Consider the following 27139-nt stretch of genomic DNA (forward strand, 5'->3'; position numbering starts at 1 on the left):
TCTCATTCAGGGAACTAACCTCATTCAGGGGAACTAACGTCTCATTCAGGGGAACTAACGTCTCATTCAGGGAACTAACGTCTCATTCAGGGAACTAACGTCTCATTCAGGGGAACTAACGTCTCATTCAGGGGAACTAACGTCTCATTCAGGGGAACTCTCATTCAGGGGAACTAACGTCTCATTCAGGGGAACTAACGTCTCATTCAGGGGAACTAACGTCTTACCTGAGGGGAACTAACACTCATTCAGGGAACTAACGTCTCATTCAGGGGAACTAACGCTCATTCAGGGGGAACTAACGTCTCATTCAGGGGAACTAACGTCTCATTCAGGGGAACTAACGTCTCTCATTCAGGGGAACTAACGTCTCATTCAGGGGAACTAACGTCTCTCATTCAGGGGAACTAACGTCTCATTCAGGGGAACTAACGTCTCATTCAGGGGAACTAACGTCTCATTCAGGGGAACTAACGTCTCATTCAGGGAACTAACGTCTCATTCAGGGGAACTAACGTCTCATTCAGGGGAACTAACGTCTCATTCAGGGGAACTAACGTCTCATTCAGGGGAACTAACACTCATTCAGGGGAACTAACGTCTCATTCAGGGGAACTAACGTCTCATTCAGGGGAACTAACGTCTCATTCAGGGGAACTAACGTCTCATTCAGGGAACTAACGGCTCCATTCAGGGGAACTAACGTCTCATTCAGGGGAACTAACCTCTCATTCAGGGGAACTAACGCTATTCAGGGAACTAACGCTCATTCAGGGGAACTAACGTCTCATTCAGGGGAACTAACGTCTCATTCAGGGGAACTAACGTCTCATTCAGGGGAACTAACGTCTCATTCAGGGGAACTAACGTCTCATTCAGGGGAACTAACGTCTCATTCAGGGGAACTAACACTCATTCAGGGGTAACTAACGTCTCATTCAGGGGAACTAAACATCATTCAGGGGAACTAACACTTATTCAGGGGAACTAACGTCTCATTCAAGGGAACCTAACACTCATTCAGCGGGAACTAACACTTATTCAGGGGAACTAACGTCTCATTCAGGGGAACTAACACTCATTCAGGGGAACTAACGTCTCATTCAGGGGAACTAACGTCTCATTCAGGGGAACTAACGTCTCATTCAGGGGAACTAACGTCTCATTCAGGGGAACTAACGTCTCATTCAGGGGAACTAACGTCTCATTCAGGGGAACTAACGTCTCATTCAGGGGAACTAACTCTCATTCAGGGGAACTAACTCTCATTCAGGGGAACTAACGTCTCATTCAGGGGAACTAACGTCTCATTCAGGGGAACTAACGTCTCATTCAGGGGAACTAACGACTCATTCAGGGGAACTAACGTCTCATTCAGGGGAACTAACGTCTCATTCAGGGGAACTAACGTCTCATTCAGGGGAACTAACGACTCATTCAGGGGAACTAACGTCTATTCAGGGGAACTAACACTCATTCAGGGAACTAACGTCTCATTCAGGGGAACTAACGTCTCATTCAGGGGAACTAACGTCTCATTCAGGGGAACTACGTCTCATTCAGGGGGAACTAACGTCTCATTCAGGGGAACTAACGTCTCATTCAGGGGAACTAACGTCTCATTCAGGGGAACTAACGTCTCATTCAGGGGAACTAACGTCTCATTCAGGGGAACTAACGTCTCATTCAGGGGAACTAACGTCTCATTCAGGGGAACTAACGTCTCATTCAGGGGAACTAACGTCTCATTCAGGGGAACTAACGTCTCATTCAGGGGAACTAACGTCTCATTCAGGGGAACTAACGTCTCATTCAGGGGAACTAACGTCTCATTCAGGGGAACTAACGTCTCATTCAGGGGAACTAACGTCTCATTCAGGGGAACTAACGTCTCATTCAGGGGAACTAACGTCTCATTCAGGGGAACTAACGTCTCATTCAGGGGAACTAACGTCTCATTCAGGGGAACTAACGTCTCATTCAGGGGAACTAACGTCTCATTCAGGGGAACTAACGTCTCATTCAGGGGAACTAACGTCTCATTCAGGGGAACTAACGTCTCTCATTCAGGGGAACTAACGACTCATTCAGGGGAACTAACGTCTCATTCAGGGGAACTAACGTCTCATTCAGGGGAACTAACGTCTCATTCAGGGGAACTAACGTCTCATTCAGGGGAACTAACGTCTCATTCAGGGGAACTAACGTCTCATTCAGGGGAACTAACGTCTCATTCAGGGGAACTAACGTCTCATTCAGGGGAACTAACGACTCATTCAGGGGAACTAACGTCTCATTCAGGGGAACTAACATCTCATTCAGGGGAACTAACGTCTCATTCAGGGGAACTAACACTCATTCAGGGGAACTAACGTCTCATTCAGGGGAACTAACGTCTCATTCAGGGGAACTAACGTCTCATTCAGGGGAACTAACGTCTCATTCAGGGGAACTAACGTCTCATTCAGGGGAACTAACGTCTCATTCAGGGGAACTAACGTCTCTCATTCAGGGGAACTAACGTCTCATTCAGGGGAACTAACGTCTCATTCAGGGGAACTAACGTCTCATTCAGGGGAACTAACGTCTCATTCAGGGGAACTAACGTCTCATTCAGGGGAACTAACATCTCATTCAGGGGAACTAACGTCTCATTCAGGGGAACTAACGTCTCATTCAGGGGAACTAACGTCTCATTCAGGGGAACTAACGTCTCATTCAGGGGAACTAACGTCTCATTCAGGGGAACTAACGTCTCATTCAGGGGAACTAACGTCTCATTCAGGGGAACTAACGTCTCATTCAGGGGAACTAACGTCTCATTCAGGGGAACTAACACTCATTCAGGGGAACTAACGTCTCATTCAGGGGAACTAACGTCTCATTCAGGGGAACTAACGTCTCATTCAGGGGAACTAACGTCTCATTCAGGGGAACTAACACTCATTCAGGGGAACTAACGTCTCATTCAGGGGAACTAACGTCTCATTCAGGGGAACTAACGTCTCATTCAGGGGAACTAACGTCTCATTCAGGGGAACTAAAGTCTCTCATTCAGGGGAACTAACGTCTCATTCAGGGGAACTAACGCTCATTCAGGGAACTAACGTCTTCATTCAGGGGAACTAACACTCATTCAGGGGAACTAACGTCTCATTCAGGGGAACTAACGTCTCATTCAGGGGAACTAATCGTCTCATTCAGGGGAACTAACGTCTCATTCAGGGGAACTAACGTCTCATTCAGGGGAACTAACGTCTCATTCAGGGGAACTAACGTCTCATTCAGGGGAACTAACGTCTCATTCAGGGGAACTAACGTCTCATTCAGGGGAACTAACACTCATTCAGGGGAACTAACGTCTCATTCAGGGGAACTAACGTCTCATTCAGGGGAACTAACGTCTCATTCAGGGGAACTAACGTCTCATTCAGGGGAACTAACGTCTCATTCAGGGAACTAACGCTCATTCAGGGGAACTAAGTTCTCTCATTCAGGGGAACTAACGTCTCATTCAGGGGAACTAACGTCTCATTCAGGGGAACTAACGTCTCATTCAGGGGAACTAACGTCTCATTCAGGGGAACTAACGTCTTACTGAGGGGAACTAACACTCATTCAGGGGAACTAACGTCTCATTCAGGGGAACTAACGCTCATTCAGGGGAACTAACGTCTCATTCAGGGGAACTAACGTCTCATTCAGGGGAACTAACGTCTCTCATTCAGGGGAACTAACGTCTCATTCAGGGGAACTAACATCTCTCATTCAGGGGAACTAACGTCTCATTCAGGGGAACTAACGTCTCATTCAGGGGAACTAACGTCTCATTCAGGGGAACTAACGTCTCATTCAGGGGAACTAACGTCTCTCATTCAGGGGAACTAACGTCTCATTCAGGGGAACTAACGTCTCATTCAGGGGAACTAACACTCATTCAGGGGAACTAACGTCTCATTCAGGGTAACTAACGTCTCATTCAGGGGAACTAACGTCTCATTCAGGGGAACTAACGTCTCATTCAGAGGAACTAACGTCTCATTCAGGGGAACTAACGTCTCATTCAGGGGAACTAACGTCTCTCATTCAGGGGAACTAACGACTCATTCAGGGAAACTAACGTCTCATTCAGGGGAACTAACGTCTCATTCAGGGGAACTAACGTCTCATTCAAGTGAACTAACGTCTCATTCAGGGGAACTTACGTCTCATTCAGGGGAACTAACGTCTCATTCAGGGGAACTAACGTCTCATTCAGGGGAACTAACACTTATTCAGGGGAACTAACGTCTCATTCAGGGGAACTAAAACTCATTCAGGGGAACTAACACTTATTCAGGGGAACTAACGTCTCATTCAAGGGAACTAACACTCATTCAGGGGAACTAACACTTATTCAGGGGAACTAACGTCTCATTCAGGGGAACTAAAACTCATTCAGGGGAACTAACACTCATTCAGGGGAACTAACACTCATTCAGGGGAACTAACGTCTCATTCAGGGGAACTAACGTCTCATTCAGGGGAACTAACGTCTCATTCAGGGGAACTAACGTCTCATTCAGGGGAACTAACGTCTCATTCAGGGGAACTAAAGTCTCATTCAGGGGAACTAACGTCTCATTCAGGGGAACTAAAGTCTCTCATTCAGGGGAACTAACACTCATTCAGGGGAACTAACGTCTCATTCAGGGGAACTAACATCTCATTCAGGGGAACTAACGTCTCATTCAGGGGAACTAACACTCATTCAGGGGAACTAACGTCTAATTCAGGGGAACTAACGTCTCATTCAGGGGAACTAAAGTCTCTCATTCAGGGGAACTAACACTCATTCAGGGGAACTAACGTCTCATTCAGGGGAACTAACGTCTCATTCAGGGGAACTAACGTCTCATTCAGGGGAACTAACGTCTCATTCAGGGGAACTAAAGTCTCTCATTCAGGGGAACTAACGTCTCATTCAGGGGAACTAACGTCTCTCATTCAGGGGAACTAAAGTCTCTCATTCAGGGGAACTAACGTCCCATTCAGGGGAACTAAAGTCTCTCATTCAGGGGAACTAACATTCATTCAGGGAACTAACGTCTCATTCAGGGGAACTAACGTCTCATTCAGGGGAACTAACGTCTCATTCAGGGGAACTAACGTCTCTTTCAGGGGAACTAACACTCATTCAGGGGAACTAACGTCTCATTCAGGGGAACTAACGTCTCATTCAGGGGAACTAACGTCTCATTCAGGGGAACTAACGTCTCATTCAGGGGAACTAACACTCATTCAGGGGAACTAACGTCTCTCATTCAGGGGAACTAACGTCTCATTCAGGGGAACTAACCTCTCATTCAGGGGAACTAACGTCTCATTCAGGGGAACTAACGTCTCATTCAGGGGAACTAACGTCTCATTCAGGGGAACTAACGTCTCATTCAGGGGAACTAACGTCTCATTCAGGGGAACTAAAGTCTCTCATTCAGGGGAACTAACGTCTCATTCAGGGGAACTAACGTCTCTCATTCAGGGGAACTAAAGTCTCTCATTCAGGGGAACTAACGTCCCATTCAGGGGAACTAAAGTCTCTCATTCAGGGGAACTAACATTCATTCAGGGAACTAACGTCTCATTCAGGGGAACTAACGTCTCATTCAGGGGAACTAACGTCTCATTCAGGGGAACTAACGTCTCATTCAGGGGAACTAACACTCATTCAGGGGAACTAACGTCTCATTCAGGGGAACTAACGTCTCATTCAGGGGAACTAACGTCTCATTCAGGGGAACTAACCTCTCATTCAGGGGAACTAACGTCTCATTCAGGGGAACTAACGTCTCATTCAGGGGAACTAACACTCATTCAGGGGAACTAACGTCTCATTCAGGGGAACTAACGTCTCATTCAGGGGAACTAACGTCTCATTCAGGGGAACTAACGTCTTATTCAGGGGAACTAACACTCATTCAGGGGAACTAACGTCTCATTCAGGGGAACTAACGCTCATTCAGGGGAACTAACGTCTCATTCAGGGGAACTAACGTCTCATTCAGGGGAACTAACGTCTCATTCAGGGGAACTAACGTCTCTCATTCAGGGGAACTAACGTCTCATTCAGGGGAACTAACGTCTCATTCAGGGGAACTAACGTCTCATTCAGGGGAACTAACGTCTCTCATTCAGGGGAACTAACGTCTCATTCAGGGGAACTAACGTCTCATTCAGGGGAACTAACACTCATTCAGGGGAACTAACGTCTCATTTAGGGGAACTAACGTCTCATTCAGGGGAACTAACGTCTCATTCAGGGGAACTAACGTCTCATTCAGAGGAACTAACGTCTCATTCAGGGGAACTAACGTCTCATTCAGGGGAACTAACGTCTCTCATTCAGCGGAACTAACGACTCATTCAGGGGAACTAACGTCTCATTCAGGGGAACTAACGTCTCATTCAGTGGAACTAACGTCTCACTCAGGGGAACTAACGTCTCATTCAGGGGAACTAACGTCTCATTCAGGGGAACTAACGTCTCATTCAGGGGAACTAACGTCTCATTCAGGGGAACTAACACTTATTCAGGGGAACCAACGTCTCATTCAGGGGAACTAACACTCATTCAGGGGAACTAACACTTATTCAGGGGAACTAACACTCATTCAGGGGAACTAACGTCTCTCATTCAGGGGAACTAACGTCTCATTCAGGGGAACTAACCTCTCATTCAGGGGAACTAACGTCTCATTCAGGGGAACTAACGTCTCATTCAGGGGAACTAACGTCTCATTCAGGGGAACTAACGTCTCATTCAGGGGAACTAACGTCTCATTCAGGGGAACTAAAGTCTCTCATTCAGGGGAACTAACGTCTCATTCAGGGGAACTAACGTCTCTCATTCAGGGGAACTAAAGTCTCTCATTCAGGGGAACTAACGTCCCATTCAGGGGAACTAAAGTCTCTCATTCAGGGGAACTAACATTCATTCAGGGAACTAACGTCTCATTCAGGGGAACTAACGTCTCATTCAGGGGAACTAACGTCTCATTCAGGGGAACTAACGTCTCATTCAGGGGAACTAACACTCATTCAGGGGAACTAACGTCTCATTCAGGGGAACTAACGTCTCATTCAGGGGAACTAACGTCTCATTCAGGGGAACTAACCTCTCATTCAGGGGAACTAACGTCTCATTCAGGGGAACTAACGTCTCATTCAGGGGAACTAACACTCATTCAGGGGAACTAACGTCTCATTCAGGGGAACTAACGTCTCATTCAGGGGAACTAACGTCTCATTCAGGGGAACTAACGTCTTATTCAGGGGAACTAACACTCATTCAGGGGAACTAACGTCTCATTCAGGGGAACTAACGCTCATTCAGGGGAACTAACGTCTCATTCAGGGGAACTAACGTCTCATTCAGGGGAACTAACGTCTCTCATTCATTGGAACTAACGTCTCATTCAGGGGAACTAACGTCTCATTCAGGGGAACTAACGTCTCATTCAGGGGAACTAACGTCTCTCATTCAGGGGAACTAACGTCTCATTCAGGGGAACTAACGTCTCATTCAGGGGAACTAACACTCATTCAGGGGAACTAACGTCTCATTCAGGGGAACTAACGTCTCATTCAGGGGAACTAACGTCTCATTCAGGGGAACTAACGTCTCATTCAGAGGAACTTACGTCTCATTCAGGGGAACTAACGTCTCATTCAGGGGAACTAACGTCTCTCATTCAGCGGAACTAACGACTCATTCAGGGGAACTAACGTCTCATTCAGGGGAACTAACGTCTCATTCAGTGGAACTAACGTCTCACTCAGGGGAACTAACGTCTCATTCAGGGGAACTAACGTCTCATTCAGGGGAACTAACGTCTCATTCAGGGGAACTAACGTCTCATTCAGGGGAACTAACACTTATTCAGGGGAACTAACGTCTCATTCAGGGGAACTAACACTCATTCAGGGGAACTAACACTTATTCAGGGGAACTAACACTCATTCAGGGGAACTAACACTCATTCAGGGCAACTAAGGTCTCATTCAGGGGAACTAACTTCTCATTCAGGGGAACTAACGTCTCATTCAGGGGAACTAACGTCTCATTCAGGGGAACTAACGTCTCATTCAGGGGAACTAAAGTCTCATTCAGGGAACTAACGTCTCATTCAGGGGAACTAAAGTCTCTCATTCAGGGGAACTAACACTCATTCAGGGGAACTAACGTCTCATTCAGGGGAACTAACATCTCATTCAGGGGAACTAACGTCTCATTCAGGCGAACTAACACTCATTCAGGGGAACTAACGTCTAATTCAGGGGAACTAACGTCTCATTCAGGGGAACTAAAGTCTCTCATTCAGGGGAACTAACACTCATTCAGGGGAACTAACGTCTCATTCAGGGGAACTAACGTCTCATTCAGGGGAACTAACGTCTCATTCAGGGGAACTAACGTCTCATTCAGGGGAACTAACGTCTCATTCAGGGGAACTAAAGTCTCTCATTCAGGGGAACTAAAGTCTCTCATTCAGGGGAACTAACGTCTCTCATTCAGGGGAACTAAAGTCTCTCATTCAGGGGAACTAATGTCTCATTCAGGGGAACTAAATTCTTTCATTCAGGGGAACTAACACTCATTCAGGGGAACTAACGTCTCATTCAGGGGAACTAACGTCTCATTCAAGGGAACTATCGTCTCATTCAGGGGAACTAACGTCTCATTCAGGGGAACTAACGTCTCATTCAGGGGAACTAACGTCTCATTCAGGGGAACTAACGTCTCATTCAGGGGAACTAACGTCTCATTCAGGGGAACTAACGTCTCATTCAGGGGAACTAAGACTCATTCAGGGGAACTAACGTCTCATTCAGGGGAACTAACGTCTCATTCAGGGGAACTAACGTCTCATTCAGGGGAACTAACGTCTCATTCAGGGGAACTAACACTCATTCAGGGGAACTAACGTTCTCTCATTCAGGGGAACTAACGTCTCATTCAGGGGAACTAACGCTCATTCAGGGGAACTAACGTCTCATTCAGGGGAACTAACGTCTCATTCAGGGGAACTAACGTCTCTCATTCAGGGGAACTAACGTCTCATTCAGGGGAACTAACATCTCTCATTCAGGGGAACTAACGTCTCATTCAGGGGAACTAACGTCTCATTCAGGGGAACTAACGTCTCATTCACGGGAACTAACGTCTCATTCAGGGGAACTAACGTCTCTCATTCAGGGGAACTAACGTCTCATTCAGGGGAACTAACGTCTCATTCAGGGGAACTAACACTCATTCAGGGGAACTAACGTCTCATTCAGGGTAACTAACGTCTCATTCAGGGGAACTAACGTCTCATTCAGGGGAACTAACGTCTCATTCAGAGGAACTAACGTCTCATTCAGGGGAACTAACGTCTCATTCAGGGGAACTAACGTCTCTCATTCAGGGGAACTAACGACTCATTCAGGGGAACTAACGTCTCATTCAGGGGAACTAACGTCTCATTCAGGGGAACTAACGTCTCATTCAAGTGAACTAACGTCTCATTCAGGGGAACTTACGTCTCATTCAGGGGAACTAACGTCTCATTCAGGGGAACTAACGTCTCATTCAGGGGAACTAACGTCTCTCATTCATTGGAACTAACGTCTCATTCAGGGGAACTAACGTCTCATTCAGGGGAACTAACGTCTCATTCAGGGGAACTAACGTCTCTCATTCAGGGGAACTAACGTCTCATTCAGGGGAACTAACGTCTCATTCAGGGGAACTAACACTCATTCAGGGGAACTAACGTCTCATTCAGGGGAACTAACGTCTCATTCAGGGGAACTAACGTCTCATTCAGGGGAACTAACGTCTCATTCAGAGGAACTTACGTCTCATTCAGGGGAACTAACGTCTCATTCAGGGGAACTAACGTCTCTCATTCAGCGGAACTAACGACTCATTCAGGGGAACTAACGTCTCATTCAGGGGAACTAACGTCTCATTCAGTGGAACTAACGTCTCACTCAGGGGAACTAACGTCTCATTCAGGGGAACTAACGTCTCATTCAGGGGAACTAACGTCTCATTCAGGGGAACTAACGTCTCATTCAGGGGAACTAACACTTATTCAGGGGAACTAACGTCTCATTCAGGGGAACTAACACTCATTCAGGGGAACTAACACTTATTCAGGGGAACTAACACTCATTCAGGGGAACTAACACTCATTCAGGGCAACTAAGGTCTCATTCAGGGGAACTAACTTCTCATTCAGGGGAACTAACGTCTCATTCAGGGGAACTAACGTCTCATTCAGGGGAACTAACGTCTCATTCAGGGGAACTAAAGTCTCATTCAGGGGAACTAACGTCTCATTCAGGGGAACTAAAGTCTCTCATTCAGGGGAACTAACACTCATTCAGGGGAACTAACGTCTCATTCAGGGGAACTAACATCTCATTCAGGGGAACTAACGTCTCATTCAGGCGAACTAACACTCATTCAGGGGAACTAACGTCTAATTCAGGGGAACTAACGTCTCATTCAGGGGAACTAAAGTCTCTCATTCAGGGGAACTAACACTCATTCAGGGGAACTAACGTCTCATTCAGGGGAACTAACGTCTCATTCAGGGGAACTAACGTCTCATTCAGGGGAACTAACGTCTCATTCAGGGGAACTAACGTCTCATTCAGGGGAACTAAAGTCTCTCATTCAGGGGAACTAAAGTCTCTCATTCAGGGGAACTAACGTCTCTCATTCAGGGGAACTAAAGTCTCTCATTCAGGGGAACTAATGTCTCATTCAGGGGAACTAAATTCTTTCATTCAGGGGAACTAACACTCATTCAGGGGAACTAACGTCTCATTCAGGGGAACTAACGTCTCATTCAAGGGAACTATCGTCTCATTCAGGGGAACTAACGTCTCATTCAGGGGAACTAACGTCTCATTCAGGGGAACTAACGTCTCATTCAGGGGAACTAACGTCTCATTCAGGGGAACTAACGTCTCATTCAGGGGAACTAACGTCTCATTCAGGGGAACTAACACTCATTCAGGGGAACTAACGTCTCATTCAGGGGAACTAACGTCTCATTCAGGGGAACTAACGTCTCATTCAGGGGAACTAACGTCTCATTCAGGGGAACTAACACTCATTCAGGGGAACTAAGTTCTCTCATTCAGGGGAACTAACGTCTCATTCAGGGGAACTAACGCTCATTCAGGGGAACTAACGTCTCATTCAGGGGAACTAACGTCTCATTCAGGGGAACTAACGTCTCTCATTCAGGGGAACTAACGTCTCATTCAGGGGAACTAACATCTCTCATTCAGGGGAACTAACGTCTCATTCAGGGGAACTAACGTCTCATTCAGGGGAACTAACGTCTCATTCACGGGAACTAACGTCTCATTCAGGGGAACTAACGTCTCTCATTCAGGGGAACTAACGTCTCATTCAGGGGAACTAACGTCTCATTCAGGGGAACTAACACTCATTCAGGGGAACTAACGTCTCATTCAGGGTAACTAACGTCTCATTCAGGGGAACTAACGTCTCATTCAGGGGAACTAACGTCTCATTCAGAGGAACTAACGTCTCATTCAGGGGAACTAACGTCTCATTCAGGGGAACTAACGTCTCTCATTCAGGGGAACTAACGACTCATTCAGGGGAACTAACGTCTCATTCAGGGGAACTAACGTCTCATTCAGGGGAACTAACGTCTCATTCAAGTGAACTAACGTCTCATTCAGGGGAACTTACGTCTCATTCAGGGGAACTAACGTCTCATTCAGGGGAACTAACGTCTCATTTAGGGGAACTAACACTTATTCAGGGGAACTAACGTCTCATTCAGGGGAACTAACACTCATTCAGGGGAACTAACACTTATTCAGGGGAACTAACGTCTCATTCAGGGGAACTAAAACTCATTCAGGGGAACTAACACTCATTCAGGGGAACTAACACTCATTCAGGGGAACTAACGTCTCATTCAGGGGAACTAACGTCTCATTCAGGGGAACTAACGTCTCATTCAGGGGAACTAACGTCTCATTCAGGGGAACTAACGTCTCATTCAGGGGAACTAAAGTCTCATTCAGGGGAACTAACGTCTCATTCAGGGGAACTAAAGTCTCTCATTCAGGGGAACTAACACTTATTCAGGGGAACTAACGTCTCATTCAGGGGAACTAACATCTCATTCAGGGGAACTAACGTCTCATTCAGGGGAACTAACACTCATTCAGGGGAACTAACGTCTAATTCAGGGGAACTAACGTCTCATTCAGGGGAACTAAAGTCTCTCATTCAGGGGAACTAACACTCATTCAGGGGAACTAACGTCTCATTCAGGGGAACTAACGTCTCATTCAGGGGAACTAACGTCTCATTCAGGGGAACTAACGTCTCATTCAGGGGAACTAAAGTCTCTCATTCAGGGGAACTAACGTCTCATTCAGGGGAACTAACGTCTCTCATTCAGGGGAACTAAAGTCTCTCATTCAGGGGAACTAACGTCCCATTCAGGGGAACTAAAGTCTCTCATTCAGGGGAACTAACATTCATTCAGGGAACTAACGTCTCATTCAGGGGAACTAACGTCTCATTCAGGGGAACTAACGTCTCATTCAGGGGAACTAACACTCATTCAGGGGAACTAACGTCTCATTCAGGGGAACTAACGTCTCATTCAGGGGAACTAACGTCTCATTCAGGGGAACTAACGTCTCATTCAGGGGAACTAACACTCATTCAGGGGAACTAACGTCTCTCATTCAGGGGAACTAACGTCTCATTCAGGGGAACTAACCTCTCATTCAGGGGAACTAACGTCTCATTCAGGGGAACTAACGTCTCATTCAGGGGAACTAACGTCTCATTCAGGGGAACTAACGTCTCATTCAGGGGAAATAACGTCTCATTCAGGGGAACTAAAGTCTCTCATTCAGGGGAACTAACGTCTCATTCAGGGGAACTAACGTCTCTCATTCAGGGGAACTAAAGTCTCTCATTCAGGGGAACTAACGTCCCATTCAGGGGAACTAAAGTCTCTCATTCAGGGGAACTAACATTCATTCAGGGAACTAACGTCTCATTCAGGGGAACTAACGTCTCATTCAGGGGAACTAGCGTCTCATTCAGGGGAACTAACGTCTCATTCAGGGGAACTAACACTCATTCAGGGGAACTAACGTCTCATTCAGGGGAACTAACGTCTCATTCAGGGGAACTAACGTCTCATTCTGGGGAACTAACGTCTCATTCAGGGGAACTAACACTCATTCAGGGGAACTAACGTCTCTCATTCAGGGGAACTAACGTCTCATTCAGGGGAACTAACCTCTCATTCAGGGGAACTAACGTCTCATTCAGGGGAACTAACGTCTCATTCAGGGGAACTAACGTCTTATTCAGGGGAACTAACACTCATTCAGGGGAACTAACGTCTCATTCAGGGGAACTAACACTCATTCAGGGGAACTAACACTCATTCAGGGGAACTAACGTCTCATTCAGGGGAACTAACGTCTCATTCAGGGGAACTAACACTCATTCAGGGGAACTAACGTCTCATTCAGGAGAACTAACGTCTCATTCAGGGGAACTAACGTCTCATTCAGGGGAACTAACACTCATTCAGGGGAACTAACGTCTCATTCAGGGGAACTAACGTCTCATTCAGGGGAACTAACACTCATTCAGGGGAACTAACACTCATTCAGGGGAACTAACACTCATTCAGGGGAACTAACGTCTCATTCAGGGGAACTAACATCTCATTCAGGGGAACTAACACTCATCCAGGGGAACTAACGTCTCATTCAGGGGAACTAACGTCTCATTCAGGGGAACTAACGTCTCATTCAGGGGAACTAACGTCTCATTCAGGGGAACTAACACTCATTCAGGGGAACTAACGTCTCATTCAGGGGAACTAACGTCTCATTCAGGGGAACTAACACTCATTCAGGGGAACTAACGTCTCATTCAGGGGAACTAACGTCTCATTCAGGGGAACTAACGTCTCATTCAGGGGAACTAACGTCTCATTCAGGGGAACTAACACTCATTCAGGGGAACTAACGTCTCATTCAGGGTAACTAACGTCTCATTCAGGGGAACTAACGTCTCATTCAGGGGAACTAACGTCTCATTCAGAGGAACTAACGTCTCATTCAGGGGAACTAACGTCTCATTCAGGGGAACTAACGTCTCTCATTCAGGGGAACTAACGACTCATTCAGGGGAACTAACGTCTCATTCAGGGGAACTAACGTCTCATTCAAGTGAACTAACGTCTCATTCAGGGGAACTTACGTCTCATTCAGGGGAACTAACGTCTCATTCAGGGGAACTAACGTCTCATTTAGGGGAACTAACACTTATTCAGGGGAACTAACGTCTCATTCAGGGGAACTAACACTCATTCAGGGGAACTAACACTTATTCAGGGGAACTAACGTCTCATTCAGGGGAACTAAAACTCATTCAGGGGAACTAACACTCATTCAGGGGAACTAACACTCATTCAGGGGAACTAACGTCTCATTCAGGGGAACTAACGTCTCATTCAGGGGAACTAACGTCTCATTCAGGGGAACTAACGTCTCATTCAGGGGAACTAACGTCTCATTCAGGGGAACTAAAGTCTCATTCAGGGGAACTAACGTCTCATTCAGGGGAACTAAAGTCTCTCATTCAGGGGAACTAACACTCATTCAGGGGAACTAACGTCTCATTCAGGGGAACTAACATCTCATTCAGGGGAACTAACGTCTCATTCAGGGGAACTAACACTCATTCAGGGGAACTAACGTCTAATTCAGGGGAACTAACGTCTCATTCAGGGGAACTAAAGTCTCTCATTCAGGGGAACTAACACTCATTCAGGGGAACTAACGTCTCATTCAGGGGAACTAACGTCTCATTCAGGGGAACTAACGTCTCATTCAGGGGAACTAACGTCTCATTCAGGGGAACTAAAGTCTCTCATTCAGGGGAACTAACGTCTCATTCAGGGGAACTAACGTCTCTCATTCAGGGGAACTAAAGTCTCTCATTCAGGGGAACTAACGTCCCATTCAGGGGAACTAAAGTCTCTCATTCAGGGGAACTAACATTCATTCAGGGAACTAACGTCTCATTCAGGGGAACTAACGTCTCATTCAGGGGAACTAACGTCTCATTCAGGGGAACTAACGTCTCATTCAGGGGAACTAACACTCATTCAGGGGAACTAACGTCTCATTCAGGGGAACTAACGTCTCATTCAGGGGAACTAACGTCTCATTCAGGGGAACTAACGTCTCATTCAGGGGAACTAACGTCTCATTCAGGGGAACTAACGTCTCATTCAGGGGAAATAACGTCTCATTCAGGGGAACTAAAGTCTCTCATTCAGGGGAACTAACGTCTCATTCAGGGGAACTAACGTCTCTCATTCAGGGGAACTAAAGTCTCTCATTCAGGGGAACTAACGTCCCATTCAGGGGAACTAAAGTCTCTCATTCAGGGGAACTAACATTCATTCAGGGAACTAACGTCTCATTCAGGGGAACTAACGTCTCATTCAGGGGAACTAACGTCTCATTCAGGGGAACTAACGTCTCATTCAGGGGAACTAACACTCATTCAGGGGAACTAACGTCTCATTCAGGGGAACTAACGTCTCATTCAGGGGAACTAACGTCTCATTCTGGGGAACTAACGTCTCATTCAGGGGAACTAACACTCATTCAGGGGAACTAACGTCTCTCATTCAGGGGAACTAACGTCTCATTCAGGGGAACTAACCTCTCATTCAGGGGAACTAACGTCTCATTCAGGGGAACTAACGTCTCATTCAGGGGAACTAACGTCTTATTCAGGGGAACTAACACTCATTCAGGGGAACTAACGTCTCATTCAGGGGAACTAACACTCATTCAGGGGAACTAACACTCATTCAGGGGAACTAACGTCTCATTCAGGGGAACTAACGTCTCATTCAGGGGAACTAACACTCATTCAGGGGAACTAACGTCTCATTCAGGAGAACTAACGTCTCATTCAGGGGAACTAACGTCTCATTCAGGGGAACTAACACTCATTCAGGGGAACTAACGTCTCATTCAGGGGAACTAACGTCTCATTCAGGGGAACTAACACTCATTCAGGGGAACTAACACTCATTCAGGGGAACTAACACTCATTCAGGGGAACTAACGTCTCATTCAGGGGAACTAACATCTCATTCAGGGGAACTAACACTCATCCAGGGGAACTAACGTCTCATTCAGGGGAACTAACGTCTCATTCAGGGGAACTAACGTCTCATTCAGGGGAACTAACGTCTCATTCAGGGGAACTAACACTCATTCAGGGGAACTAACGTCTCATTCAGGGGAACTAACGTCTCATTCAGGGGAACTAACACTCATTCAGGGGAACTAACGTCTCATTCAGGGGAACTAACGTCTCATTCAGGGGAACTAACGTCTCATTCAGGGGAACTAACACTCATTCAGGGGAACTAACGTCTCATTCATGGGCCTGAGCCCTCTGCTCCCCCCCATAACACTGGTTGTAGCACTTCTGTAACAGCCAATTACTGTATTTTATTATAAGTGATGATATCTAAGTAAAACATTAGGATAAATGTTATCCACAACGTTTCTCTCACACACGGAACAAGAAGAATTCAGACCGTACACATCAAATGTAGTTATTTTGAAAGCAGTTGATAATAATTAGTAATTTATTTGAAATGCAATGCACTCTGAATGTACATTAGCCTAGTGATAATTACTGAATACTCTAAGACTATGTTAAATCAATACTGTAAATATTCAAATAAACTGTAATCTAAATAATTTGTTTGCTGACGTCTTTCTACGTGACTCAGAATGTTACCAAGCTGCTTCCTGTTGTTTAGTTCAGAATTATTTAATAGTGTTTCATAGGGAGAGTGACGCACACACACACACACACACACACACACACACACACACACACACACACACACACACACACACACACACACACACACACACACACACACACACACGACTCAACGTGTTTTGCTTGTCTTGTTGCGGGCTGATCTCATAGAAGCTGTCAGTAGAACCTTGTTACAGGCTGATTACATGCCTGACTTCATTCCATGTCTTAAATGAACATGGATTTAAACCTCATTAGGTCTCTGCTTCTCAGCCAGTCAGTCTGGTTATTGCTACCTCATCTAGCTGAATGTTCCATTTAATGAGCAAGGACACTAGGATAACCCTGTATGGTACTGTCTGGTAAAGCTGTGATAGTTGGATAAATGCTGTCTGGTAAAGCTGTGATAGTTGGCTGAATGCTGTCTGGTAAAGCTGTGATAATTGGATAAATGCTGTCTGGTAAAGCTGTGATAGTTGGCTGAATGCTGTCTGGTAAAGCTGTGATAATTGGATAAATGCTGTCTGGTAAAGCTGTGATAATTGGATAAATGCTGTCTGGTAAAGCTGTGATAATTGGCTGAATGCTGTCTGGTAAAGCTGTGATAATTGGCTGAATGCTGTCTGGTAAAGCTGTGATAATTGGATAAATGCTGTCTGGTAAAGCTGTGATAATTGGCTGAATGCTGTCTGGTAAAGCTGTGATAATTGGATAAATGCTGTCTGGTAAAGCTGTGATAATTGGATAAATGCTGTCTGGTAAAGCTGTGATAATTGGCTGAATGCTGTCTGGTAAAGCTGTGATAATTGGATAAATGCTGTCTGGTAAAGCTGTGATAATTGGCTGAATGCTGTCTGGTAAAGCTGTAGTAATTGGCTGAATGCTGTCTGGTAAAGCTGTGATAATTGGCTGAATGCTGTCTGGTAAAGCTGTGATAATTGGACAAATGCTGTCTGAAACATTAATGTGTTGAAAATTCCAGATTGTTTGCATTGTCCACTTACACACAGCTCTGATGCACACACTTACCCCACCAGACATGCCACCAGGGGTCTTTTCACAGTCCCCAAATCCAGAACAAATTCAAGAAAGCGTTTAGTATTACATAGAGCCATTATCCCATGGAACTCTGTAGAATCTCATATTGCTCAAATAAACAGCAAACCCGGTTTTAAAAAACACAAAGCAACACCTCACAACACAGCCGCACCTCTATTTGACCCAGGTAGTGTGTGTGTGTGTTACCATGTTACACTCAAAACACTTGGGCTTCAACAAGGGTTCGTCTAAGATCCTCAAGGGTTCTTTGAAGAACTTTAGGGTTCTTGGCACTGAAAATGGCCCCCAAAAAAGGTTCTTCCAAGAACCCCGTAGGAGGTGGCGGTTCATTGAGGAACCTCCTTAGATGGTGGGGGGGGGGGGGTTCTTGCAGGAACCTGACTGCCTAACTGAAACATTTGGATTTGAATTTGGAAGGACAGCAGGTGCAGGCACATAACTGTAATATGTAAAGATCTCGTCGATTTAATTTAAGGTTTGTCCCTTGAATGATATAAATGGATGTTGTTGTGATCTTTTCATATTTGTGCAAATAATTCGAAAATAAAAAATGGACAAACAATTCAATGGATATCAATCGACAAAGAGGTAATAATATCAACACATTAACACATTAACATCACCACATTAACATCACCACATTAACACATTAACATCACCACATTAACATCAACACACCAGAGGATAAACCCACTGGACTTTTATTTATTTATTTATTTCACCTTTATTTAACCAGGTAGGCTAGTTGAGAACAAGTTCTCATTTACAATTGCGACCTGGCCAAGATAAAGCAAAGCAGTTTGACAACATACAAAAACACAGAGTTACACATGGAGTAAAACAACATACAATCAATGATACAGTAGACAAAAATAAGACTATATACAATGTGAGCAAATGATGTGAGATAAGGGAGGTAAAGGCAAAAAAGGCCATGGTGGCAAAGTAAATAAAGTATACCAAGTAAAACACTGGAATGGTAGATTTATAATTTGAAGAAAGTTGAGTCTGAGTCTGCCGATGAGGATGTGGTGATTAACAGAGTCAAAAGCTTTGGCCAGGTCAATGAATACGGCAGCACATTATTGTTTCTTATCAAAGGCGGTTACGATGTCGTTTAGGACCTTGAGCGTGGCTGAGGTGCACCCATGACCAGCTCTGAAACCAGATTGCATAGTGGAGAGGGTGCGGTGGGATTCGAAATGGTCGGTAATCTGTTTGTTGACTTGGCTTTTGAAGACCTTGGAAAGGCAGGGTAGGATGGATATTGGTCTGTAGCAATTTGGGTCAAGAGTGTCACCTCCTTTGAAGAGGGGGATGACAGCAGCTGCTTTCCAATCTATGGGAATCTCAGACGACACGAAAGAGAGGTTGAACAGGCCAGTAATAGGGGTTGCAATAATTTCGGCAGATAATTTTAGAAAGAAAGGGTCCAGATTGTCTAGCCCGGCTGATTTGTAGGGGTCCAGATTTTGCAGCTCTTTCAGAACATCAGCTGAATGGATTTGGGAGAAGGAGAAATGGGGGAGGCTTGGGCGAGTAGCTGTGGGGGGTGCAGTGCTGTTGAATGCAGTAGGGGTAGTTAGGTGGAAAGCATGGCCAGCCGTAGAAAAATGCTTATTGAAATTCTCAATTATAGTGGGCTTATCGGTGGTGACAGAGTTTCCTATCCTCAGTGCAGTGGGCAGCTGGGAGGAGGTGTTCTTATTCTCCATGGACTTTACAGTATCCCAAAACTTTTTAGAGTTTGAGTTGCAGGAAGCAAATTTCTGTTTGAAAAAGCTAGCCTTGGCGTTGCTAACTGCCTGTGTGTATTGGTTTCTAACTTCTTTGAAAAGTTGCATATCGCGGGGGCAGTTCGATGCTAATGCAGAACGCCACAGGATATTTTTGTGTTGGTTAAGGGCAGTCAGTTCTGGAGAGAACCAAGGGCTATATCTGTTCCTGGTTCTAAATTTCTTGAATGGGGCATGCTTATTTAAGATGGTGAGGAAGGCATTTAAAAAAAACAACCAGGCATCCTCTACTGAAGGGATGAGGTCAATTGCCGAGCAGCCGCACACATGCCTAAGATCACTTTGCGCAATGCCAAGCGTCGGCTGGACTGGTGTAAAGCTCGCCGCCATTGGACTCTGGAACATGGAAAACGCTTTCTCTGGTGTGATGAATCACGCTTCACCATCTGGCAGTCCGACGGGTTTGACGGATGCCAGGAGAACACTACCTGCCCGGGGAGAACCAAGGGCTATATCTGTTCCTGGTTCTAAATTTCTTGAAAGGGGCATGCTTATTAAAGATGGTAAGGAAGGCATATTTTAAAAAATAACCAGGCATCCTCTACTGACGGGATGAGGTCAATATCCTTCCAGGATACCAGGGCCAGATCGATTAGAAAGGCTTGCTCGTTGAAATGTTTCAGGGAGCGTTTGACAGTGACGAGTGGAGGTCGTTTGACCGCTGAACCATTACGGGTGCAGGCAATGAGGCAGTGATCGCTGAGATCTTGGTTGAAAACAGCAGAGGTGTATTTAGAGGACACGTTGGTTAGGATGATATCTATGAGGGTGCCAGTGTTTGCGGCTTTGGGGTTGTACCTGGTGGGTTCATTAATAATTTGTGTGAGATTGAGGGCATCAAGCTTGGATTGTAGGATGGCTGGGGTGTTAAGCATGTCCCAGTTTAGGTCACCTAGTAGCACGAGCTCTGAAGATAGATGGGGGGCAATCAGTTCACATCTGGTGTCCAGAGCACAGCTAGGGGCCGAGCGGGGTCTATAGCAGGCGGCGACGGTGAGAGACTTGTTTTTGGAGAGGTGGATTTTTAAAAGTAGAAGTTCAAATTGTTTGGGTACAGACCTGGATAGCAGGACAGAGCTCTGCAGGCTATCTCTGCAGTAGATTGCAACACCGCCCCCTTTGGTCGTTCTATCTTGTCTGTGAGTGTGCTCCTAATCTCAGCTCGTTACCTGTATAAAAGACACTTGGGAGCCAGAAATCTTTCTGATTGAGAGGGGGTCAAATACTTATTTCCCTCATTAAAATGCAAATCAATTTATAACATTTTTGACATGCGTTTTTCTGGATTTTTTGTTGTTGTTATTCTGTCTCTCACTGTTCAAATAAACCTCCCATTAAAATTATAGACTGATCATTTCTTTGTCAGTGGGCAAACGTACAAAATCAGCAGGGGATCAAATACTTTTTCCCCCCCACTGTAATATGGGTTCCCTCAGAGTATACTCCAGGAACCTTTTCGTTTTAGAGCGTATCTATTGATATGTAGGCTATCTACAGTGTATTGTTTTTAAACGGATGTAGTTCTGTCCTTGAGCTGTTCTTGTCTATTCATGTTCTGTATTATGTCATGTTTTGTGTTTTTGTGTTTTGCGTGGACCCCCAGGAAGAGTAGCTAATGAGGATCCTAATATCAACACACACAGGGAGCCTGTTAATAATGGTAACATGGTAACATTACTCCGACGCTACATAAAACCCCAAGGAGGGGGAAAAGGATTACGGCAACACACACACACACACAGAGCGTTGCTACGGAAACACACACAGAGCGTTGCTCGTCGGTAGAAAGTGAAAATAACATAAGAGATGAATAGTTGTGCAGTTAGAGCGTGACGACTTCATTACGACTTCTGAGGAACTGGAGCTGTCTGTCAGAGTCTATCATCTCTGTCTGTCTGTCTGACTCTATCATCTCTGTCTGTCGGTCAGAGTCTATCATCTCTGTCTGTCGGCCAGAGTCTATCATCTCTGTCTGTCGGTCAGAGTCTATCATCTCTGTCTGTCTGTCTGTCTGACTCTATCATCTCTGTCTGTCTGTCTGTCTGTCTGTCTGTCTGTCTGTCTGTCTGTCTGTCTGTCTGTCTGTCTGTCTGTCTGTCTGTCTGTCTGTCTGTCTGTCTGTCTCTATCATCTATGTCTGTCTGTCAGACTCTATCATCTCTGTCTGTCTGTCTGTCTGTCTGTCTGTCTGTCTGTCTGTCTGTCTGTCTGTCTGTCTGTCTGTCTGTCAGACTCTATCATCTCTGTCTGTCTGTCTCTATCATCTCTGTCTGTCTGTCAGAGTCTATCATCTCTGTCTGTCTGACTCTATCATCTCTGTCTGTCTGACTCTATCATCTCTGTCTGTCTGACTCTATCATCTCTGTCTGTCTGTCTGTCTGTCTGTCTGTCTGTCTGTCTGTCTGTCTGTCTGTCTGTCTGTCTGTCTGTCTGTCTGTCTGTCTGTCTGTCTGTCTGTCTGTCTGTCTGTCTCTATCATCTATGTCTGTCTGTCAGACTCTGTCTGTCTGTCTGTCTGTCTGTCTGTCTGTCTGTCTGTCTGTCTGTCTGTCTGTCTCTCTGTCTGTCTGTCTGTCTGTCTGTCTGTCTGTCTGTCTGTCTGTCTGTCTGTCTGTCTGTCTGTCTGTCTGTCTGTCTGTCTGTCTGTCTGTCTGTGCAGTAACTTGTAACACATGTAGGATTGGGGAGTAACAATTACATGTAATCCGTTACCAGCAAAAATATTGTAATCAGATTTCAGATTACGTTTGAAAAAGTAGATGATTACTTTGAGGATTACTTTTAAATTCAGAAAGGATGTTTTCTCAATGACATTCAAATCAGCGTCGAAAAAATACGCAAGTTTAAGTTTGTTCCACCTGAGCGAGTCTGAGACCACAGCTTCTACCCCCCAAGCCATAAGACTCCTGAACAGCTAATGGCTACCCAGACTATTTGCATTGCCCCCCCGCCCCTCTTTTTACACTGCTGCTACTCTCTGTTTATTATCTATGCATAGTCTTCGGCCTTCCCTGTAGCTCAGTGGCCTTCCCTCAGTTGGTAGAGCATGGTGTTTGCAACGCCAGGGTTGTGGGTTCGATTCCCACGGGGGGCCAAGTACGAAAAAAAAAAAATGTATGAAATGAAAAAAAATGAAATGTATGCATTCACTACTGTAAGTCGCTCTGGATAAGAGCGTCTGCTAAATGACTAAAATGTAAAAATGTAGTCACTTTAACTCTACCTACATATTACCTCGACTAACCGGTTCCCCTGCACATTGACTCTGTACCGGTACCCCCTGTATATAGCCTCCACATTGACTCTGTACCGGTACCCCTTGTATATAGCCTCCACATTGACTCTGTACCGTAACACCCTGTATATAGCCTCCACATTGACTCTGTACCGGTACCCCCAATAATTTTTTGATGGGGGGCACATGGAACTGGCGGCTGAGCAGAGGGAAGAGCCAGAGACCACCTGGGAGGAGATAGAGAAGTGGTCGGTCGACCCAAGGAGAAGTACCAGAGCCTGCCTGGGAGTCGATGGAACAGTGTGAGGAGGGATACCGGAGAATGGAGTTGGCTAGGAGTATGTGGCAATGCAGGCGTTTGGAGGAGCGTGTCATCAGTCCGGTGAAACCACGCATCTGGCCTCCAGTGCGCCTCCCCCAGTCCGGTACGTCCTGTGTCTCCTCCTCGCACTCGGCCTGAAAAGCCAGAGACCGTCAGGGAGGCAACGGGGAAAGATGAGAGAGATGTTGTCCGACCAGAGGATCCGGTTAGCAGTCTGGTGCAACCTGTACCGGCTCCACGCTTCTGCCCTCCAGTGGTCCCTGGGTTGGACGGCTCAGTCGGTAGAGCATGGTGTTTGCAACACCAGGGTTGTGGGTTCGTATTCCCATGGGGGACCAGTACGGAGAAGAAATGTATGAAATGTATGCATTCACTACTGTAAGTCGCTCTCGATAAGAGTGTCTGCTAAATGACATAAATGTAAATTTAAGCACCAGCTGTCAGAGCAGGTCACAGATCATTGCACCTGTACATAGCCCATCTGTAAATAGCCCATCCAACTACCTCATCCCCATACTGTTATTTATTTTGATCCTTTGCACCCCAGTATCTCTACTTGCACATTCATCTTCTGCACATCTATCACTCCAGTGTTTAATTGCTGTATTGTAATTATTTCACCACTATGGCCTATTTTTTTGCCTTACCTCCCTTACCTCCACACACTGTATATAGACTTTTTCTATTGTATTATTGCTGTATGTTTGTTTATTCCATGTGTAACTCTGTGTTGTTGTTTGTGACATACTGCTTTGTTTTATTCTTGGCCAGGTCGCAGTTGTAAATGAGAACTTGTTTTCAACTAGCCTACCTGGTTAAATAAAGGTGAAATAAAAAATAAAAAATGAATTTAAAAAAAACTTTTAGAAAGTAACCTACCCAACCCTGAACACATGTTATGTTGCAGTTACTTGTAACACATTTTATGAGTGACATTTAATAAGTAACATACAACCAACTGTCACGTTCGTTTTTCATACAACCACATTCATCCTAAGAAGGAGACCAAGTCGCAGCGTGAATATCGTTCCACATCTTTATTAATACGTGAAAACTTCGCAAGACAAAACAATAAACTATAAACAAAATAACAAACCGTGACGACAGAGGTGCAACAGGCACTAACTCAAAATAAGATCCCACAAAACAACAGGTGGGAAAAGGCTGCCTAAATATGATCCCCAATCAGAGACAACGATAGACAGCTGCCTCTGATTGGGAACCATATCAGGCCAACATAGAAATAAGTAACATAGATTTCACACCCTAGTCACACACTGAACTAACCAAATAGAGATTAAAAGGGATCTCTAAGGTCAGGGCGTGACTCCAACGCATTGCATTAAATCGTAGGACCTTTCGACATTCCCCTCTGTAGCTCACACAGTGAGCAACGGGTGAGTAAAACCTATTCTAGTAATTTCTTAGTCAATCTGGGATGTCTGACCAGAAGTGAATCGTGACTAAGAATAGCTATGATATCACTAATGCCTACAATGCACAGAAAAGGGCCTCTTTCAGAAAAATGAAGAAGGAATTGCCATTCGTTTGCAGGTCACTTCCAGTTCCAGGAAATATGCAAAATGATAGCGTCAGCTCAAGCTTATCTTATGAACCCTTATAACAAAACATTGTTTTATTGTCGGTTGCATTTTACATCCTGTAATAGGTTTTAAAGACACAAAGCTAAATTCTGTAAAAGTAGACACTAAAAGTGTATCTTATCTTCCATATCTTAGCCTCAGGATATCCTTCCAGTTTATACCATCAAGTCAATCTCCACTTTTTCCGTCTCCAAAGGTGTCCGTCCATAATAAACACGAGGCAGGAGGATGGTAGAGAGAGGGAGAGAGAGAGCGGGGGAGAGATGCATTGAGAGAGAAAGAGCGAGAGAGAGAGAGTGAAAGAGAGAGAGCGAGAAAGAGAGAGAGAGGGAGAGAAAGAAAGAGAGAGAGAGAGAGAGAGAGAGTGAAAGAGAGAGAGAGAGAAAGAAAGAAAGAGAGAGAGGGAGAGAGGGAAAGAGAGAGAGAGAGAGAGAGAGAGAGAGAACACAAAGCCTTCACTATCTCATCCTGGAATATCCAAGGTCTGAGGTCATCTGCCTTTGGCCTAAAGAGCAGGAACCTGGACTTCATCAAAGAAATCAGAAATACAGACAATGTCATCCTGCAAGAAACATGGTATAGAGGAGACGGACCCACTGGTTGCCCTCTAGGTTACAGAGAGCTGGTAGTCCCAACCACTAAACTACCAGGTGTGAAACAGGGAAGGGACTCAGGGGGTATGCTAATTTTGTATAGATCAGCTCTCTGTAACTTAATTAAATTAATCAAAACAGGAACATTTTACATCTGGCTAGAAATTCAAAAGGAAATTATTTCAACAGAGAAAAATATACTAGTGTGTGCTACCTATATCCCCCCACTAGAATCCCCATACTATAATGAAGACAGCTTCTCCATCCTACCTATATCCCCCCACTAGAATCCCCATACTTTAATGAAGACAGCTTCTCCATCCTACCTATATCCCCCCACTAGAATCCCCATACTTTAATGAAGACAGCTTCTCCATCCTGGAGGGGGAAATCAATCATTTCCAGGCCCAGGGACATGTAATAGTCTGTGGTGACCTAAACGCCAGAACTGGACAAGAACCTGACACCCTCAGCACACAGGGGGACAAACACCTGCCTGGAGGTGACAGCATTCCCTCCCCCATATGCCCCCCTAGACACAACTACGACAACATAACCAACAAAAACGGGTCACAACTCCTGCAGCTCTGTTGCATTCTGGGTATGTACATAGTCAATGGTAGGCTTTGAAGGGTCTCCTACGGTAGGTACACCTAAAGCACATCTCTTGGCAGTACTCCAGGTTCATAGGGGTGTCCACATACTTTTGAATATATAGTGTACTTCCCCAGTAGACATTAGCTAGTAGCCTACATGTAATGCTAATCTGTAGCTAAGTAAGCAAACCCATATTTCCCGGTAGACATTAGCTGGATCATTCCATCAATTCGGTGCATTTTGAGATGTGTAACTTGGTGAGAAAAAAAAACCATTTGATTTCAGCTAATTTAAACATTCTGTCATAAAGAGCACATGTTCAACGTAATAAAAAAACTGTTTTCCCATATCAAGAGGTGAAAAAAAAGACAATAGTGCCAAAATATTAAGTATAAAGTTATAGAGCTGACCATAACTGACTAGCAGTCTTAAATCAGCCGTTCATCCCGTGACAAGGGAAATGGAAGCTTGTTATGTACAATTGCGAAGGGCAATTGAATGCAAAAAAAACCCATATATATATATATATATATATATATATATATATCATTTTTTTTTTTTTTTTTTTTCATTCAATTGCAAAAAATATATATATTTAAAAAAAAAAATATATATATATATATATATATATATATATATATATATATATATATATATATATATATATATATAATGAAACTGTAAAAAAAATTCTAGCAGGGTTGGCATGTAATGTTCGACCTACTCATTTTCCACTACAAAACACCAGAAAATTGCAAAAGAGTAGAACCAGCTCACCTGCTTTTACTGTATGATATGACTAATAGATGTTTAATGTTTCTTGGAAAATATTTCAAAAGGAATAGTTTCACCATATTAAAATATGAGTTCAGTTCAGCTTTCACCTTAAAATGAGGGACAGGATTATGTTTTGTTTTACCTTAAAATGAATCACTAATCTACGGAGAGGAAGTATACATAAAAATATGAATCACTTCGTTATATAGAGATCAGAACTTATTGATCTCATAAT

Source organism: Salmo salar, chromosome 13, assembly GCF_965601325.2.
Source record: "Salmo salar chromosome 13, fSalSal1, whole genome shotgun sequence".
NCBI classification, from domain to species: Eukaryota; Metazoa; Chordata; class Actinopteri; order Salmoniformes; family Salmonidae; genus Salmo; species Salmo salar.